The following is a 16,913-nucleotide window of genomic DNA, read 5'->3' as shown; positions in this document are numbered from 1 at the left end:
AACAGATAAAAAGAGCCACGGTTTCTCTTAAGCATGGAATTTGATTTCATCAAAATCAATGTCCCACGTATTTCAGGGCATCTTATTTAGTAATAAAAATTGATAAATTATTTATTTTCTTAGTGTGAGAGATATTCATGGTTTCCCTGGCCCACTTAATTCCTAGTCAGGCCTGCCTAATTTATAGGCCAAAATATTTTTCATTAGGTAGGTGACTATACTCTTTTTTAATATATTTTTTAAACTATTTTAATTGGAAGATAATTGCTTTACAATGTTGTGTTGGCTTCTGCCATACAGCGACATGAATCAGCCATAAGGATACATCTGTCCTCGCCCTTCTGAACTTTCCTCCCACCCCACCACTATCCAATCCATCTAGGCTGTCACAGAGCACCAGGCTGAGCTCCCTGTGTTATACAGCAGCTTCCCACTAGCTCTCTGTTTCACACATGGTAATGTATGTATTTCAGTGCTTCTCTTTCAATCTGCCCCACCCTTTTCTTCTCCTGCTATATCAAAAAGATTGTTCTCTACTTCTTTGTCTCTATTCCTGCCCTGAAAATAGGTTCATCAGTCATTTTTCTAGATTCCATATATATGCATTAATATACAGTATCTGTTTATCTCTTTCTGACTTACTTCATACAGATGGCTACCAAGCACATGAAAGGGTGCTCAGCATCACTCATTATTAGAGAAATGCAAACCAGAATTATACTGAGGTCACACCACACTGGTCAGAATGGCCATCAGCAAAAAATCTACAAACAATAAATGCTGGAGAGGATGTGGAGAAAAGGGAATCCTCTTGCTCTGGTGGGATATAAATTGATATAGCCACTATGGAGAACAATACGAAAATTCATTTAAAAACCAGGAATAAAACTACCATATGCCCCAGCAATCTCACTACCCTGATATTTCTTTCTTTGAGGAGACAGTTATGATGATACTATCAAGCAATGCACTAGCTAACCTTCAGCTGCTATCAAGTCCAAATTCTGCCATAATAGATTTTCTTAGTATGCCTGTGAAATTAAATATTCCTGTGGCAAAACCACACATATATGTTGAATGACTCCATGAATATCAATGTGTGAAAATTCAAATGTGCTTATCAAGTACCAAGGTGAATCAAAAAGAAGACATCAACCAAAGCTATTAAGGCCTAAGCGTCCTGAACTGTTCTTAGGTAAAAATTAGTTACAAATCTTATATATAAAAATGTAGTAAAAATACATTTGAGATAATCTACATGAAAAAAATCAAGGTTCTGAACATTTTAATGAAAAATCGAGGTTGAAAATTCATTTTCAAAAAAACAAATTTATGACCTACTTCAGATGACAAAATCATATTCTAGTTATTTTGATATAAAATCAGATATAAATTATAGTTTCAGAAATTATATTGAGATAATTTCTAATTAAAAACCTAATTCTTAAAAATTTTGATGAATCTTAATGTCTCAAGTTCAGTTCAGTTCCTCAGTCGTGTCTGACTCTTTGCAACACCATGGACTGCAGCACTCCAAGCTTCCCTGTCCATCACCTACTCCCGGAGGTTACTCAAACTCATGTCCATCAAGTTGGTGATGCCATCCAAGCATCTCATCCTCTGTCATCCTCGTCTCCTCCTGCATTCAATCTTTTCCAGCATCAGGGTCTTTTCCAAGAAGTCAGTTGTTCGCATCAGGTGGCCAAAGTATTGGAGTTTCAGCCTCAGCATCAGTCCTTCCAATGAACATCCAGGACTGTTTTCATTTAAGATTGACTGGTTGGATCTCCTTGCAGTCCAAGGGACTCTCAAGAATCTTTTCCAGCACCACAGTCCAAAAGCATCAGTTGTTCGGCACTCAGCTTTCTTTATAGTCCAAGTCTCACATCCATACGTGATTACTGGAAAAACCATAGCTTTGACTATGTGGACCTTTTCAGTAATGTCTCTGCTTTTTAATATGCTGTCTAGGTTGACAATAGCTTTTCTTCCAAGGGGCAAGTGTCTTTTAATTTCATGGCTGCAGTCACCATCTGCAGTGCTTTTGGAGTCCAAGAAAATAAAGTCTATCACTGTTTCCATGTTTCCCCATCTATTTGCCATGAAGTGATGGGAGACGGGTGCCATGATCTTAGTGTTTTGAATGTTGAGGTTGCCATGTCCTCCTCCAGGGGATCTTCCTGACCCAGGGATCAAACCCCTGTTTCTTACATCTATCTTCATTGGAAAGTGTGTCCTTTACCACTAGCACCACCGGGGAAGCTGCAATGTCTCTAAATAGTGGCTAATTGTTATATCTATTCAGTTGACTTTTGGTAATACTGACTCTGCATAACTATTTGTTCTAGACAAGGTCACCGTTGATCTATATGATGGTACTCCTAATTACCAATATTTTGCCCTCTTCTTTGACTCATCAACATTTGAGACAGTTTATTACAGCTGTTCCTGGAAGCATTTCCTTCACTTCAGCTTTAAATTCATGATACTATTTGTTTTTCTCCTTCTGCAACCACTCCAAACCATTTGTAAAATTTCTCTCCTGAGTTATTCTAATAGACTTCTAAGTTACCTTTATTCTCCATCCCTGAAATCTATGCACAATGCAGCAGTCAAAGTGAATCTGCTAAAATATTGCAGATTCTGATATTTCTTGTCTAAAAACCCTTTGGCAGCTAAAAGTAAAAGCCAGTATCCTTAAAATGATCTGTAAGCAAGTATGTCTTCTAAATTCCTGTTATTACTTCTTTGACTTGATCTTCTATAATTCTCTCTCTCTTCATTCTGATCAAACCATAGTGGCCAACTTCTTGGTCTACCAGCAAGCCAGGAAAGCTCCTACCTCAGGGCTTTACACTTGCTATTTTCCTTGAGTATAATTTTCTTTCCATAGATGTTAGCATGATTTGTTCTCATTCTTCCTCCATATTATCACTAAACTGTCATCTCTTCGAAAAAACCTGCTCTAGGTAACACATTTTTCTCCTATGCTTGATTATTCCCAACTTCCTTCCCCATATCATTTTCTTGCTTTGCATTTGCTACTTTAAATTTTTATTCATTTTTCTTATTCATGTGTCTGATCAGTTTTCTATCTAATTTAACACAGTTTATGTTATGCAAGAATAAAAATTTTCCTTACATGGCTACTAGTAGACTACTATTGCCTAGACAATGAGTAACTGGTATATAATATACAAATTAGTTAGATGATTCAATTATTTGCTTTTTCAGACATGATATATATGCCATAATTTGTGTGGAAGTGTGCTGGCATTGAGAAATTAATACTTAGTGAGGGTAAAAGACTTGCACATTATTCCCACTTATCTGTAGCATATTCACTAGTAAAAATATTGGTAATTTTAATGATACTTACAGTTATATGTACACTATATACACTACTTTTCAAAGAGCTCTTAAATCTGTGACATGATTAAAGCACCAACAATTTTTTTTTTATAAATAACACCCTTCAACACACAGAAAAACTTTATTCCACACATTTTGCTATACTTTTTTAAAGACTGCCTTCCCCATCTGAAAACATCAAAAGACATTATTTGTTTAACAGCGAGGATTTACTCCATTCTAATTTGGAGGAGATTTTCTTTGCTTGTCTATTTTCTTAGTTTATTTGCTACATTAGTTAATGTTTATAAATATAGCCAACAATTAAGAACACAGGTTTGTTATAATGATAATCATGGAACTGCAAGTGAAGCAATACAGAGAATATCATACTAACTAGGCACACTGATTAGGACTATTAGCAGAAAAAAAAAAACAGTAGTAGCTCCTGGAAAATTATAAGATGTGTCAGGAGGTAAGGCCCATGACTTCCATATGGTTTTTCTGCAGTAATTAAAGGATTATTAAACTTCCTTTACATTATACAGAATGTTTTTAGGTAAATACTTGCTTACAAATCAAGCAATTTTAATTATACAAGTTATATCCAACTAATATTGTAAATAAACACGTTTAGCTCATATTTTCTATTTAATAAATTACAAAGAAAACACACATACTTGATAATAATGCTATGCACTGCAATATTTCTTATACCACACGGAACTCTGCATAAATTTGTGCATTGTAGCCTCAGAGAACCCCTTTAAATTGAATAAGACAAATATAATAATTCCTGTCTTTAAAATAGGATGCTGAGACTTCAATACCTTAAGCAATACAATTCTGCATGGTATATAGCTGGATAAAAATTCTAATCTGCCTAACTGTTTAACATATTCTTGACTGCATTATATTTGGACTAACAACAAGCTTCCACGCGTTTCACAATTGCTCATAGCACTGGCGGTTTTTGCTTTTTTTGTTGTTGTTTAGAAAACACCACCTCTATATACTTGTTCTTTTGCCACTGTGTCCATTTCTTATTAAGGATAGCTTTGCTTTACCCTGGTTCTGAATTTTATCTACAGTACAGCATTATGATAATGATTTAACATTTCTGAAAGTCCACAGTCTTCAGAAACATTCTTCATTACTTTATGTTTACAAAGTACAAGGGAGATAAACTTTTGATCTAGTACATATAAACAACTGAAAGGAAAGTGCTAATTATTAATGAGCTTGGATTTTTCCTTTTGCTCAGAATTAAATGTCATAAACCATTTAAAAAATATTGCTATGAAAGATACAGTTAATGAAGTTATATTTGCATTTCTCCTTGGACATTAAGGATTATGTTTGCTGTAAATTTCTCATTTTAATGCTCTGATAAAAATCTTTTTATTATCATTTTCCTATCCAATACTAGCTCTCCCTGAGGCACTCCTAACACTAGTTTAACAGGTCTCAAGAATTGAAGGGAAAAACACCATAAAAATAGAGATGGTGTCTATTTTGCTCACTGTTGATTTTATATTCTCTAAGCCAGTACATGGTACATGGGATGATCTATACAAATTTTGACTAATGAATAAATACTAGCTGTATTTAACTGTATGTCAAGAGAGATAGGGCTTCCCAAGTGGCGCTGATGGTAAAGAACCCCCATGCCAGTGCAGGAGACGTTAATAGACGTGGTTTCGATCCCTGGGTCGGGAAGATCTCTGGGCGAAGAGCATAGCAACTCACTCCAGTATTCTTGCCTGGAGAAAACTATGGACAGAGGAACTTGGCAGGCTACCATCCATAGGATCACAAAGAGTCAGACATGACTGAAGCGACTTAGCATGATAAAACATAATAAGATGTTAAGAGAGTTGTTGTTACTGTTTAGTCACCAAGTTGTGTCTGACTTTATTTGCAACCCCAAAGACTGTAGCCCGCCAGGTGCCTTTGTCCATGGGATTTCCCAGACAATAATGCTGGAGTAGGTTGCCAGTTTTTTCTCTAGGGCATCTTCCAGACCCAGGGATCAAACCTGTGGATTCTTTACCTCTGAGCCACGAGGGAATGCCGTAAAACAGTTTGGGGAAGATGAAAAAATATCAGTCAAAATCAGAAAAACCTAAAACAAAAAGATATGTAATAATGTACAAATCATAGGGCTAAAAGTGGGACATTATTAGAAGTGCCTTTTTTATGAAATAAATAGTTTTGATGCATTTTATGTACCATATAGAGTAGGACAGAAGGAGAATATCAGGCAATGTGTGGTCTTACAACTAATTAAACTAAAGAAAATCACTACATACAGCCAGAAGAATGTGGAAGTGCTAACATTTATTGTAGTTTATGTCCAGAGGATATTTTCTCCAAGCACACTAGAATTGTGACTAAAATCAAAAGTTAGAGAAAAAGTGCTCAGAAACGAAAAGTTTGGATAGTCTCTAATAAGTAACTCGACCACTTCTGTAGAGAGGCACTTTTAAAGGTGCTAGAACCAGTCCCATCATCATCATGGTACTCATTCCCCAGACAGTACACAGAAGATCTACACAAAAAAGATCTTCACGACTCAGATAATCATGATGGTGTGATCACTCACATAGAGCCAGACATTCTGGAATGCGAAGTCAAGTGGGCCTTAGGAAGAATCACTACGAACAAAGCTAGTGGGGGTGATGGAATTCCAGTTGGGCTATTTCAAATCCTAAAAGAAGATGTTGTGAAAGTGCTGCACTCAATATGTCAGCAAATTTGGAAAACTCAGCAGTGGCCACAGGACTGGGAAAGGGCAGTTTTCACTGCAATCTCTAAGAAAGGCAATGCCAAAGAATGCTCAAACTACCACACAATTGCACTCATCTCACACACTAGCAAAGTAATGCTCAAAATTCTCCAAGCCAGGCTTCAGCAATACATGAACCGTGAACTTCCAGATGTTCAAGCTGGTTTTAGAAAAGGCAGAGGAACCAGAGATCAAATTGCTAACATCTGCTGGATCACTGAAAAAGCAAGAGAGTTCCAGAAAAACATCTACTGCTTTATTGACTATGCCAAAGCCTTTGACTGTATGGATCACAATAAACTGTGGAAAATTCTGAAAGAGGCAGACAACCTGACCTGCCTCTTGAGAAACCTGTATGCAGGTGAGGAAGCAACAGTTAGAACTGGACATGGAACAACAGACTGGTTCCAAATAGGAAAAGGAATATGCCAAGACTGTATATTGTCACCGTGCTTATTTAACTTATATGCAGAGTACATCATGAGAAACACTGGGCTGGATGAAGCACAAGCTGGAATCAAGACTGCTGGGAGAAATATCAATAACCTCAGATATGCAGATAGCACCACCCTTATGGTAGAAAGTGAAGAAGAACTAAAGAGCCTCTTGATGAAAGTGAAAGAGGAGAGTGAAAAAGTTGGCTTAAAGCACAACATTAAGAAAACAAAGATCACGGCATCCAGTCCCATCATTTCATGGCAAATAGATGTGGAAGCAGTGGCTGACTTTATTTTTTGGGGCTCCAAAATCACTGCAGATGGTGACTGCAGCCATGAAATTAAAAGACGCCTTACTCCTTGGAAGAAAAGCTATGATCAACCTAGAGAGCATATTAAAAAGCAGAGACATTACTTTGCCAACAAAGTTCCATCTAGTCAAGGCTGTGGTTTTTCCAGTGGTCATGTATGGATGTGAGAGTTGGACTATAAAGAAAGCTGAGCGCCGAAGAATTGTTGCTTTTGAACTGTGGTGTTGGAGAAGACTCTTGAGAGTCCCTCGGCCTGCAAGGAGATCCAATTAGTCCATCCTAAAGGAAAACAGTCCTAAATGTTCATTGGAAGGACTGATGCTGAAGCTGAACTCCAATACTTGGGCCACCTGATGCAAAGAGCTGACTCATGGGAAAAGACCCTGATGCTGGGAAAGATTGAGGGCAGGAGGAGAAGGGGATGACAGAGGATGGGATGGTTGGATGGCATCACTGATTTAATGGACTTGAGTTTGAGTAAACTCTGGGAGTTGGTGATGGACAGGGAGGCCTGGCGTGCTGCAGTCCACGGGGTTGCAAAGAGTCAGACACCACTGAGCGAATGAACTGAACTGAACTGAAGTTCAAGTAAGAGCACCTTCTCACTTCTCCTTTCCCTCTGCTTCCTCCCTCAACATCTGTGGATCTAATGCCTTAGAGACAGCTGACCAGAGACATTCAAAATACTAACCATGTCTCTCTTCAGTCCACTTCCTGTCTCTTGACTTCTAATAGCCTCTGAGGAGCAGACAGATTGCTGAAAATGGATGCAGTTGAGTTCTAAATAATAGAGTAAGATCCCCCTAATAATCTAACTCTAAAAAGTATGGAGTTTAGACAAAATGGCAGTCAAGGAATTCATCTTGGAACTTAAAAGACCTCATTGAGTTTCATGTATAACTCTCTAAGACTTCTCAGTAAACTAGACAGATGTTTCTCCATTATTTGACCTAAGATTAACACATATATGAAAGCTGGGCTCTGCATAAAAAAATTTGTGTTTAAATGTTTCTTTTTCTCACAAATAGGTAAGCAGAACATAGAGGATAAGCAGATTGATAAAGGGATCTGAGACATTCCTTCTGTAAAACTATTCTTCAATAGTTTTGCATTTTTTTAATCTATAATAAAATATACAATAATATAAGCATTTTATAGGTGTTCTGTCTTGTAGCTGAGATTTTTCACATGCTCTCAGTGCCTGTTTTTCGTTTTTCTACTTAATTATATTGGTGCCAAGTTAAAATTCTTTACTATTGTAAGCAAATAAAAACAAAAGTTGTTTTAGCGTTTAAATGAAATGAAGCCTTGGCCTCTAAGGAGGGTCAAATGATGTCACTATGTGCCGAATTTAAACGTTTTTCAATACATCCCCACTTACATATTTTTTACATTCTTCTTCACAGAAAGTACTACATTCATGTCTTTAAGTTGTTTTACATGTTTTTGTTTTGTAATTTTTAGCAAAACATAAATAAAACTATACCCATTATTTTCAATTGACTTTTTAAAAAAGTGACAACACTGTACGTGATGGCTTTTTGAGTACATGCACCAGCAGTCCATGTTATACATATTTATGTCTTGTAGGTATATGCAACTTGTGTGTTTATAATGCAAATAAATCTAAAAATATTTTTTTTAAATGTCCTTAATGTTTCACAGGGCATTCCCAGGTGGCTCTAGTGGTAAAGAACCTGCCTGCCAATGCAGGAGAAGTAAGAGATGTGGGTTCAGCCCGAGTCAGGAAGATTCCCTGGAGAAGGTAACGGCAACCTACTCCAGCATTCTTACCTGGAGAATTCCATGGACAGAGGCGCCTGCCAGGCTACAATCCATAGGATCACAAATAGTCAGACACAACTGAAACAACTTACTATGCATGCTCACAGGCTGAAACTCCAATACTCTGGCCACCTGATGCGAAGAGCGGACTCATTTGAAAAGACCCGGATGCTGGGAAAGATTGAGGGCAAGAAGAGAAGGGGACGACAGAGGATGAGATGGTCAGGTGGCATCACCAACTCAATGGACAAGAGTTTGAGCAAGCTCCAGGAGTTGGTGATGGACAGGGAAGCCTGGTGTGCTGCAGTCCCTGGGGTCACAAAGTGTCAGACATGACTGAGCAACTGACCTGAACTGAACTGACACAGGCAGTGTCTCAAAGAAGGAATTTATACAATTTGTTCATCTTATCTCCCTGCATTATCATTTGGACTCTGCCTGATACTTATGAGTAAATGTAGGCTCATCAGTTGTGACAAATGTAGAATATACCACTTTTGTGGGTATGGAGCCAGGAAGTATGCTGTGGTTTGGATGTGTTGCTCAAAATTCATATGTTGAAATCATTACCCGCATGGTGAAGTATTTAGAATGGGGCCTTTGGGAGTTGAGTAGGTCAAGAGGCTTGGCAATGGGCTCTGCTGTGAAATTAAATTCCTTATTAAAGAGACCCCAGACTAGCCAGCTGATCTCTTTTACCATGTGACGCTGCAGTGACGAAATGGCCCTGAACTGGAGGAAGCAGAGTCATCCAGTGGATTTCCCAGCCTCCAAAACTGTGAGAAATAAATTCCAGCTATTTATAAGTCACCCAGCTTATGATATTTGGGTATAGCAGTCTGTTTGTTCATTTGCGTTTTTCTTTCCACCAAAGTGTTTGGCAGACTAGCAAAAAAATTTATTTCCATTTTCTTTTTTGATCTCTGACTTATTTGCAATTGTATTGTTCTTAAATTTCCAAGCATATGATCATACTCTAGAAATATTTTTGAATCTATATATTAATTCCTTTGTTATCAGAGAATATGTTCTATACATAAATTTTCATCCTTTCACTTTCAATAAGACTTGATTTTTGGCTTAGACTATAGTATATTATAGTAAAAGTCGCTTGTGTATCTATATAATGTTTTTTTCTACTACTGATAAATTTTCTGTTAACTATACAGCCAATTGCGCCAGTTATGCCCATGCTATTGTTCAAATCTCTTATATCCTCACTGATTTTTTTCTGAATTTTCATTATCAGTTTTTGAGAACAGTGTCTTAAAATAGTCTATTTTTGAGGATTGTATAGTTCTCATTTTAGTTTTGCCATTTTTTTCTTTTGTATTTTATGAGTATATTGTTTGTTGCATTTAATTGTACATTTAAATTCAGGAAGCAGGACTATTTTCATATTATGAAAATCTCCTCCTTTTCTCAAATAGTACTTTTTTTCATTCAAATCTGTTCCATCTGATACTATAATACTTTAAGTATTGCATATTATGTTTTTTTGAACATATTTTTACTTTCAATATTTTTTGTGTAACTGTGTAAGATGAATCTCTTAGAAGAAGTGTATAGTAAGCTCTGCATTATTTTGAATCAACTGTGGCCATCTTTGTCTTTTAAGTGAGGTTTTTATATTCTCATATCTTACATAATTATTGATACAGTATGTTAGAATCAGCAGTGTGCTGCTAAACGTTCAACAATCTCCCTTCACAAACATATGTATACATGTATAATCTATATATTTATAATTTATGTTGTAGACTTTATTGATATATAATATATGTAGAAGATAATTTTAAGTAACACTAAATTTTAACACTAAGCTATATAAAACAATAAATTCCACAAACCCAATTTTTTCTTATTAAATGACATCATTGTTTTTTACCAAATTATTGTTTCTAGAGCCAAACTATAATTGCAAACGATGAACAAGTATAATTCTAATAATGTCTGTTGATATTTTTGTTTAAGACAGAAGTGTAAGAAAAAGCATATGTCCCAACTTCACTCTTCTGTCTATGATAGAAACATCTTCTTTACTAAATTAAATGATAGTTTTTTTTAATGTTGGAAGAACATTTTCTTAAAGTTTTGTGCTGTTTACAAGGCACTAGTTACAGACAGGATACACTTTTGAGTTTAATTTTGCATTATTGTCACTTTTGAAAGTCTGGACATCCAAGACAATGAATCAAGCCTTTATCTGTACCATTTGTTACTTTTTGTGATATAAATAATCACCATGGCAGATTTCAAGCTGTCACTAAGACATCACTGACCATGTTGCAAAGTGTAGTTGTAGACCATTTAACAGAACATTTCCACCAAACACACAATAGATACAAATAAACTCAAAGTTACAATTAATATTAAAACACAGTAAAAGAACCCAGAATTGTGGAGTCTAAGTTAGGTAAGACTCTCCCTATGGTGTGGCGGTGTTAGTGTGCTCTCCTTGACATTTTCCTTTTTTATAATGTAAGAGAGAGAGATTACTGACCTTTTCTTAATATGACATTTTTTCCTTCATATCCTACCATGTTGCATATCATAAAGAAAATACTATAAAATTTGAATTGGGAGTAAGAACTTTATTATACGTCCAGTCAGGTGAAAGAAATTTTCTATGAAATCAGTGCAGTTAGGTCTGTCACAGAACATCATGGACACCCTGAAAATAGAATTACTATAACTGTATTTTCTCCTCCCTATTTTTTAAAGACAGAATCTTGTTCTGCTAAAATAGCATTAAAGTGTGAGAGATACAACAGAGACATTTATTTTTTTTAGGACCAAGTACATTTGTAAGATTGTTTTAGTCTACAAAATAGCTTATTAGCCATTTGTCAGTTGAGCCTCTGTGATTAGATATTTAATTTTATGATTACCTTCCTTTCCCAAATAAACAAAATAATTAGAGAAAAGAGTGAAGTCACAATCCATTTAATACTCATAAAACCTTCCTGCTGATACAGGTTTAGAACTGGCAACTGTAGTAGCTATAATCTTGCTTTTAGAGTAATTGCAGTTTAAATGTGATCTCAGAGCAGAACAACCCTAGTAATTAACCACCTTGCTTTTAGAAAACCTTTTTATCATTATGTCTTTGAAGCATAACTAAAAGGAAATAAAATAATGTTAAGCACACTGTTTTTTTTTTTTTTTCTTAAGTGGTTTGTCCCAATTAATTAGCTGAATATAGGGCATTCAATGAACCAGAGTGTCTGTGTTATTTTAATGCACTAAAAACATAGCTTTGTTTGGTGAACTTTATATTACTTTCAGCCAAAAGAAAATTATTGTTATCAACCTTGTTCATAAAGCTTGTGCTTTTTCGAGTGTCTTATGGAAGATTCTATGATATTTTACTCTTACTGGACTTGAAAATGAGGCTAATGTGACATTCCCATTTTACTGAGTGCTTCAAAATATATTTCTTTGTGTTTCCTCTGAAAACAACTGAAGATTATGTTTTGGTCACCACTTATATGATAGCGAATGAATAGGCCACACTAGATGAGACAAAGCAAATGTTCCATCTCTGCCACATCTGCACCCAGACTGCTTGAGTTATCCCAAAGACAGTGCTGCTCCTGCCCTCCAAGTGTTCTGTGTCAGGCGTTTTATCTAAGGCTACCGTTCTAAATCAAGATCCCCAGAGTTAATGACTTTGACTTCAAATGAGTCAACAAAATATACTATGTTAAGGATGAAAGGGATTATTTTAAGACTTTTTTTTTAAACTATAGATCGGGAGATATTTCCTTTGCTATCATATACATTCATAAGTATTTTTAAGACAAGTCTGTAAAAAAAAGGGTGGAATCCCCTACAGAGAAGAAATTTGTAATAAAGTATCATAATTCAGTAAAATTAATACATAGTACTAATGTATTATTAGTTGCCTTTCAAAATGTCATTTTGTTTTCTCATATTGAGCATCATTTTCTAAGAATATCCTTTGTTGAAATGTTATATAGCAAATGATGAAATAAGTTAACAATTAGACAGATAAAAACTTTCAAAATGTTGAAAAAAGTTTTTACTCTAAAGGGCTCTGTTCATAGTAGTATTTACTCTGTTCATAGTAGTAGTAGTATTTAATTTCTTAATTTTAGCAGATAGTAAGAGTATCAGATCTAACCAGCACAGGTATTTAGCTTTCTGCTGATCACTCAGTTATAGACATCTGAGCAGTGATTCAAAAAATTCTGCTACTTTCCACCTATAGCACTGATTTAGGACAGCCAAACAGATTTTTTTCACTGCTGCCTCCTCGGTCAGTGAGGTAACTCATCTCCATCTTTCATATGCTAGGGTATTGACAGTAACGATAACCAGATACAACTTTTTTTTTTCTCTTTAGGATTTGAGATGTAGGCATCCTCTGCCCTCTAACAGAGATATTACAAAATATACTTGTTAGCCAGGCTCTTTGAGTTATGGTTGACAGATTCAGGTATACAAAATGGAGTAAGCATTGCCACTGGGAAAATGAACAATTTCTTGACCCATAAAAGAGTTAGGCAAGAGCTTTGAGACTAAGAGAACCAAATGTGTAATCCTGGAACTTATAAAAATCTCTCTCTCAGGAACAGACTCACAGACTTAGAGAATCAACTTATGGGTGCCAGGGTAAAGGACTGGGGGAAGGGATAGTTAGGGAGTGTGGGATGGACATGTACACACTGCTGTATTTTCAATGTATAACCAACAAGGACTTACTGTATCACACATGGAATTCTGCTCAATGTTATGTGGCAGCCTGAATGGGCCGGGAGTTTAGGGGAGAATGGATACGTGAATATGTATATGTATATGTGTATGTATATGTGTGACTGTGTCCCTTTGCTGTTCACCTGAACATTGTTAATCGGCTCAGATATACCCCTGTTCATAGCACCCCACTCCAGTATTGTTGCCTGGAAAATCCTATGGACAGAGGAGCCTGGTAGGCTACAGTCCATGGGGTCGCAGAGAGTTGGACACGACTGAGCAACTTCACTTTCACTATACCCCTATACAAAATAAAAACTTTTTTTTTCAATCCTTGTTTCTTAACTCACAAATTCTTTCTCCTTCCAAGTATCTAAGATTTTAACTGTCCAGCGCCTAGAAACAGACATCTCAGAGCTTTCATCTCACTCCCTGAACTTCATCTGCTTTCATACATTCTGTATGCTAAGAATTTCTAGCTCTTCCTTTGCTCACTCAACTTTTCTCTATAGAATACACCAGCACTTTCTGTAATTTCTCTTCCTCTCATTTTTCTACCAACCCTCCATCACAGGAGGCCCAAACCCTGTTAGCAAAGTTCAAAACAGAAGCAACTGAGTAGAAAGTTTAGAAGATAGGAAAAGGTAAAATGCATTTGTTAACAGGCATTTCTTATGAAGGCCATTTTGGGAGTGGGTAGGGTGTGTGTTGGTTTTATGTAGTGGAGTTGTAAATAAAAAAAAAAAAATAGAAAGTGAAACTCACTCAGTCATGTCTGACTCTTTGCGACCCCATGGACTAGACAGTCCATGGAATTCTCCAGGTCAGAATACTGGAGTGGGTAGCCTTTCCCTTCTCCAGGGAAAGGGACTGAACCCAGGTCTCCCACATTGCAGGTGGATTCTTTACCAGCTGAGCCACAGGGAAGTCCAAGAATACTGGAGGGATTAGCCTATCCCTTCTCCAGGGGATCTTCCTGAACAGGAATCAGACTGAGGTCTCCTACATTGCAGGCAGATCTTTACCAACTGAACTATCAGGGAAGATGGAAGAAGGCTACCAATCTGGGGGATCACAGTAGGAATGACTAATTTTCATACTGCCAAGGAAAAGAGTACCACACTTAGTGTCCTTTCATCATTATGCAAAATCAAAATTTGGCTTCTAATTTCTGTGAACATATACTGGACTTTGGAAACCTTGTTCTCAGTAAAATAAAACATGTAAAACAGTTAATCAGTTACTTTTTGACCTGATAGAAACATAGCATTAGGGAAGAACAAGATTTGAGGCCAAAAGATTTGGTTTTAATTGGCCCTTTTCCCCATGTTAGCTGTGTAGACTCAAGCTTCTATTAACTGCTCAAGCATTTTTCTTATATATAATGAGATTTCTCATTAACCTTGTAGAGTCACTGTGAGAATTAGACACACTATATATTAAGCACTTAACAGAGTGTCTGACAGTATGTACTTGATGGATGACACTAACATTTCTTTATGTATTTAGTTTTTTGATTAATTATCTACTTAAGTGTATATATAATGTTGTTTATGTAATCACTAATTAATAATGGAAAATTTGACTGATATAATACATGGATACAATAGTAAAGAATACATTTGTTTATCTTTATTACCTTTACAATGTTTCGCCATTTGTTATTGGAAGAAATCCCAAATGTCTAATGGAAATCTGTAAAGAAAAAAATGAAAGGAAAAAGTGAGCTTGTTAGAAATTACTAATCAAACACTGTACCATAACTGCCACTGTCATAGCTCTAAATGCGTTGGTAAAAGCTGACACAAGACTTCTTAAATTATGAATGTGATTAAGCCAATGATCATTATGAGAACATTAATTTATACTGCCACTTTGGGCCACATGACTCAGCTTTGTCTAATAAGTTTCATAGGTCAAAAGCTCTCAAATGAGATAACCAGAAATTCCTGAGCAGGTGATCACATGAACATTCAAAGTCAGTGATGCAGTTCAATATGAAATTAAAATCCATATTTACACACATATCCTTTATTAGATATGTATTTACTCAAATTATGGAAAATATTGAAAAACTTGAGTGGAACTATGCGTGTTATCTGTTTAAAGAATACCTTCATGAATTTTTGTGGTAAAAATGCTGTTTTCTGAGCTTGAGTAACCAACCGGATTTTTCCCACCAAAGTTATCCTTATTTTTTTAGATTAGCAGGATGCTGTTGCTCACTTCTAATCTTTCAGTGTCATGTTCATTGAATAAAATAAAAAATAAACACATTTTTAAGATGTTTCTCCAGTTAGTTGGGTAAATATAAAAGCTATACCTTGAAACAATTGAAAATATTGAAAATACAGAGATGTTACTGGTGTTAAGTGAAATTCAGAGAGAGAAGACAGCGTGAACTTTTTCCAAAATATACTTTCATTTGGGGGGATATATTTGTATTGCCTCACATGGTCTGCATTTCTATCCACATTAGGTTATGATTAAGCTTATGACTAAAAAGTATGGTTTGATTAAGTTATCTGGAAAAATAGCTCTATTTGGCAAGTGAGTTAAAAGCTTGAGTTAAAGAATAAATAAGGTTCATCTCCTTCAATTAAACACACTCCACTAGTTGAAGCCCAGGGTCTAAAACTATATGTGAGCATTAGAAGGTGCTCAGTTAATAATCTTTTTTAAATGTTACTTTTATTTTTATTGAAATATAGTTGAGTTGCAATGTTGTGCTAATTTTGCAAACTGTTACATTTAGAATATGGAGAAGGAAATGGCAACCCACTGTGGTAGTCTTACCTAGAACATTCCATGGACAGAGGAGCCTGGCAGGCTACTGTCCACGGGGATGCCAAGAGTCGGACATGACTTAGCAACTAAACCACCACATTTAGAATAAATTTTATTAACTTTTAATTAGTTATCTTTCAAAATGTAGCATTCTCTCTGATTTTAAGCACCTTTTTGAACAATATCTGTGTTCAAATATTAAGGAAATTTTAAAAATTAATAGCCTATCAAATACAAACTCTCAAATGTTGAAGATTTTTTTTTACCCCAAAGTACTCTGACCATAGGAACATTTACTTTCTTAATTTTAACAGTATTTATGAGTTGTAGTAATCACATTCTATACAACCTTATTGAGAACAAGAAAATACAGAGAAGATATTTGCAAGTAACTTTGGAGTTACAACACTGTCAAATCATAATTAAGTTGATCCAGTTTAGAAATAAAAGAAAATATGTCTTTGAATTGGTAGGCTTGTAAAGTCTTAAAGGGAGTTGTTTAAGTATGCACACACTAATTCTTTCTTCAAATCATCTGGTGTAGTATTCTGTCTGTGAAGAACAAAAGGGTAAAGTGTGTACTTAGGGTGACCCCAGGGAATGATCCTAGCATCAGTTCAGTTCAGTCGCTCACTCGTGTCCAACTCTTTGCGACCGCATGAACCGCAGCACGCCAGGCCTCCCTGTCCATCACCAACTCCCGGAGTCTACACAAACCCATGTCTATTGAGTCAG

At 35.9% G+C, this 16,913-nt stretch overlaps 1 protein-coding gene across 6 annotated transcripts in view; it reads right to left on the bottom strand.

The window, feature by feature from the left end:
* LOC145509654 (uncharacterized) overlaps positions 1-16,913 on the bottom strand; it is a 641,798-nt gene that overhangs the window by 585,173 nt on the left and 39,712 nt on the right. For 5 of the 6 annotated variants that reach the window (XR_014056278.1, XM_081498872.1, XM_081498873.1 and 2 more), the window contains exon 2: positions 15,031-15,086. The gene's annotated coding sequence lies outside the window, so the exon portion shown is untranslated. Of the gene's footprint in view, positions 1-8,764; positions 8,844-15,030; positions 15,087-16,913 lie in introns of those variants that run through there. The other variant, XR_014056280.1, reaches the window with a different exon arrangement.

The sequence above is a fragment of the Giraffa tippelskirchi genome, chromosome 6, assembly GCF_054371585.1.
Source record: "Giraffa tippelskirchi isolate mGirTip1 chromosome 6, T2T-mGirTip1v1.2.pri, whole genome shotgun sequence".
NCBI classification, from domain to species: domain Eukaryota; kingdom Metazoa; phylum Chordata; class Mammalia; order Artiodactyla; family Giraffidae; genus Giraffa; species Giraffa tippelskirchi.
Note: the sequence above shows the minus strand (reverse complement) of the source record. Positions and strands in the feature narration are given on the sequence as shown.